This window comes from Oratosquilla oratoria, chromosome 26 (genome assembly GCF_046742065.1).
Source record: "Oratosquilla oratoria isolate Oo_2021 chromosome 26, ASM4674206v1, whole genome shotgun sequence".
Lineage (NCBI taxonomy): Eukaryota > Metazoa > Arthropoda > Malacostraca > Stomatopoda > Squillidae > Oratosquilla > Oratosquilla oratoria.
In genome coordinates, this window is record NC_134802.1 from 9,936,663 (window position 1) to 9,941,662 (window position 5,000).

Genomic DNA, 5,000 nt, shown 5'->3' on the forward strand with positions numbered 1-5,000 from the left:
AACTGTGAAATATTGACTTTGAGGCGAATACTTAATGTTATGGTAGTTGAAAAGTTATTTTTGTTAATTGTTCTTATTACTCAGAATTTATTTACAACATCCAGATTCAGATACCGCAACGTAGCGTTGACCATTCCCACGTAACACGATGAAAATTTTTGGAGCTTTCCATTCAGTCCAGGATGAAGCGGAGTCTCAAAATCCCTTCTCATGAATAAAATTGCTTGATGGCGACAGAACCAGTCCTCTCGAAGAAACAAGTTACGGCCGGTGTCACACTGTCCGGCGCCGCCGTTGCAACTTGTTGGGTATAGCAGTATCCCTCGTGAGTCATTAAAATCGAAAGGCTATGATAGCATTTTGACCAAAAGGTGGTGCTCTTCATACGAAGCTCTGATTTTATTAAGCTCATTAAACTTGCCCATAATCTAGCCGCATCCAGCGCCGCCGCACAGTGACACCGGCATAACATGGTGGCCACCAGTGCTGAGTGCCGGGAAGAATCCTCGGAAGGAGCTCAGTTTTTTATTTCTTTCTAAAATGGGTCCCGCGGAATGAGACTTATTCACCCCCGCCTCGTCCCCTAACCCCCCCCCCCCCGCCCCCGCCAAGAGCTTTACTGCTTGGGGCAAAGGCAGCCCCAGATTCCCGATCCGTGTACGAAGAGGTCAAGGGGTAGATAAGAGACGGGCCTCTTGTCTCTCCCCAATCCCTCAGAGTCAGATCATGTGTCGACTCCATGGCTTCTTTGGCTTAGAGGTAGGAACAATGTCATACTTGAGAGCGCTAAAAGAGAAAGATAGAAAAAAAAAAAGTGAGATAGATTAGGTGGAAGGGGAGCTTATGTCAGAATGCAATCAGCTCCAAAGCCGCCGTCATTTCTCTAAGCGCCCATATAGCCAAGGCAAGTGGTAGTTATCAATAGCCATGGACGTTGGTGTGTAACAAAAGTCATGGAGGACTATGTCATAGAAATATCTAATGGCATTGTTGAGAGATGCTGCATTAACGCACGACGAGTTAAAAATACATAAACGGTTATATAAAATTCACGACCACTTGAAATGTTACTAGCGGGGTCCCCCAGGGCTCGGTTTTGGGTCCCTTGTTGTTCATTATGTATATAGACGACTTAGACGAAGGGTTAAATAGTGATGTTAGTAAGTTTGCGGACGACACTAAAATAGGACGCCTAATTAGGTCAGGAGACGACGCCCAGATTCTGCAGGATGACCTTAATAAGCTGTTAACATGGTCGGTGAAATGGCAAATGAACTTCAATATCTCTAAGTGTAGCGTGTTAAACGTAGGGCTACACAACCCCGAAAATAGATACAACTTAGATAACACGTTTTTAGAAAAATCTGAGTGCGAGAGGGACTTGGGAGTTCTGGTGAGTCCGGACCTTAAAACCAGGAAGCAGTGTATTAGCGCCAGAAATAAAGCTAACAGGGCATTAGGCTTCATTGCTAGGACGGTAACGAATAGAAGTGCAGAGGTAATTATTAAACTCTATCTAGCGATAGTTTGACCCATCCTTGACTATGCGGTACAGTTTTGGTCTCCGTCCTACAGAATGGACGTAAATTCACTAGAATCAGTACAGAGAAGAATGACCAAAATTATACAAGGACTCGGAAATTTGCCTTACGAAGAGAGGCTTAGGCACCTAAACTTACACTCTCTGGAAAGACGCAGAGTGCGGGGTGATCTAATAGAAGTGTTCAAGTGGATCAAAGGCTATAACAAGGGTGATGCAAACAAGGTCATCATAATAAAACAACAGGGCAGGACTCGCAGTAATGGGTATAAACTGGACAAGTTTAGATTTAAGAAGGAAATAGGCAAGAATTGGTTTACTAATAGGGTGGTCGATGAATGGAATAAACTTAGTAACCATGTAGTAAGCGCTGAAACTATCAGTTGTTTTAAAAAACGATTAGACAACTTTATGGATGGGGATGACAGGTGGTGATGGATACGGAGCTGCCTAGTGTAGGCCTTATGGTCTTTTGCAGTCTCCTTTATTTCTTATGTTCTTATGTTCTTAAATACACTTGAATGTGATTTAATAATACTCCTATTCTGGCCTATTGAGATATGTATATTTATAATGGGTGAATACCAAATCCCTACTACTAAGTGTACATGAAATATCTGGAGCTGAAAAATATGCCAATTAAAATATATACGATCGCATTAAGAAATATTGTATGTGTATCCTTCACAATATCCGTTACTGATTCGACTTTATATACTAGATCTGTCTTGTCTTCATGACTCAAGACTGTCTTCTTATGACTTCTTTCGGTAGTTTACTGCCGTGTCGTAGTTTAAGTCTTGCCTAACTTTTTCTCACCAAGTTTCTTGCGAAAAGTGAAATAAACACACTACTTGTTGGAAATACACAAACAAGCACAAACATACACTCATGTTTTTTCTTCTACTAAAATGCATTTTATTCCTAAACTTCTCTCGCACTGCATCTTTTCATTTCAATTTTGCTCTTACTCAAAATCTTTCCGTCTTTCTGCCTTTGTCTCTAACTAAGTCACCGGCCACTGTACGTTGGTCACTATCGTCGCAAGTTCATTTCTAACTTTACCTGTCTATTGCAGAGCCGTGATATATACAGTATATAAATAAACCTTAAATAACGCTCATTGGCAATATACAACTACCCTTTAATTATTTGTACAGGCTTTTCTTCCTCTTGCACAAGAACTTATCTTGCGAAAGCGGGTGGTCTGGGCTTGATGTTCTTTATCCTTTCTTGCAAGGCTTGCCGACCCTTCCAAAGAGTGTCCTGGTAGAATTACGGCTGCTTGCCATTACGATCACAGTTCCGATTAATTGTAGTTCTTAATGACATTACCATGTATCATATGTTTTATGATATTTCCCATAATGGTACGGATTCTTCTCCATTAATGTTGTTTTTCTGTTTGCCATGTACCTGTTTCTTATCCCCACACAGTATGACTATTTCTTCTACCCGTTATGTAACTGCAGTATTTCTTCTCCCATTATGTAACTAATTTTTCTCTTACAAATGTAATTATTCCTTTCCCTTGCATTGCTCCTATTTCTTTTCCCTGTAATGTGATCACCCTCCCCCGCCCCGTAATGTGACTATTTTTTCCATCGCACTATGACTACCTCTACTCCCAGTACTTCCTAGTACTGTGATTCCATGTAACCATTTCTTCTCCCATTTACGTGACTATTTCTTCTCTCTTCAATGAAACAGCTAATTCTTCCTGTCATATATATAACTATTTCTTCTCCATATGACTATTTTTTCTCATATTAAGTGACTATGTCTTCTTGTATTGTGGTTCTTTCCCTTTCATCAATGTGAGGGCATCAAGCCCAATGAAAAATAGTTATTTCTTTGAATATCGGTTTTCCATAAGGCTTAAAGCCACTAATCATTAGTTCTCGGTAATACTGAGACCGCGCCGCGCCTCGTGAACTAATGTTGGGCTGATATAGGACTAGTTCCAGGAAATAATTTTTGTACATCCTGCATGGCATGCATGGTAGCGCCCTAGCCTTGCCCTATGTGATGCACAGCCTAGAGTTTGAATCCCGTAGTCATGCGTGTTTAATCCAAGTGTCATAACTTCATATAAGAGGGATTCTCTGGGGTTTCAGGGTACATTTGAAGGTCAGATGAAACCAACTTTTATATTCAATATACAACCTTCCCCCTTTGTAGTAGAAAACGTAGTATAAAATATTTTCTAATTTGCACAAGAAGATTGTATTTCATAATTATAATGAACGGCTATTATATTTTGCTTAAAAAGGAGTGATTTCTTTAGTTTGTTTACTTTAAAATTTGGTAATACATTGTGTTCCCCATATATGTATGAGGCAATCAAATCACGATATATAATATGATATTCATTGCATGTAAAGTTGTGTTTATGTGAATATCACTGGGGAAGTGGGTACGTAGTTTTCGCCAGATAGGGGCCCGTGACTTAAAAAAAGAAAGAAAGAAAACAAAACAAAACACTGTCCTAGATCTAAATCACTCAAGGATAACCGTAACAAAAACAAATAATTGACCTTGGCAGAAATGAAACATGAATCGAAGCGGAGGAAACGCACTTTACAGATTTGTCTTAGTCCAATATCAAAGGATTACAAAGGAAGAGCTTACCGACAGAGACCTTTTGGTCCATAATTAGGTCGGATGCGAAAAAAGTAAATAAATACGTAAATAAGTAGATATATGAAAAAAAGAAAAACAGATAATGACAATAAACAAACAGAAAAATAACAATATTTTATGTAATAATATATATTTTTATCTAATAATATATATATATATATATATATACATATATATATATATATATATATATATATATATATATATATACAATATATTTTCATATAATAATATATTCTATATAATAATATACTAATAAGCAAATAATAAAAATAACTATATAATAATAACTAAATGAATAATATTAGATAAATAAATAAGATAAAATACATGGTAGGCATTACAGAATATGGCTTAGGTGCTTATCTAAATGAATCTTAAAATTTCGAACTGTACTACATTGTAGTACCTCTGCAGGATGTTTACTACACGGTTGGCAAAATTATTTATAACCGCTTCCAAATCAAATCAGACGACGGATTGAAATACATTAGCTTATAATACAACGCATAAACTACACGCGTGATTAATACTTTATCGACAAAGTGAACTTTCCTAAGACGAGATGAGAAGGGTACTGCTTAGGGTCGTTTCAACCGTATCGACTTTTTGCCGTGCGCCGTGAAGAACACGAAGTCATGCTATAAAATAACTGTGTCTATGGACGCTTTCATACGTCACGACCACGAGTGAAAGAACCCATAGACACCCATGGTTATTTGAGAGCCCAACGTCGTGTTGTGGACGGCGCACGGCGAAAAGTCGATACGTGTGAAAACAGCCTTATGTCGTGAGGTCCTCCTGACCAAAGAACTCT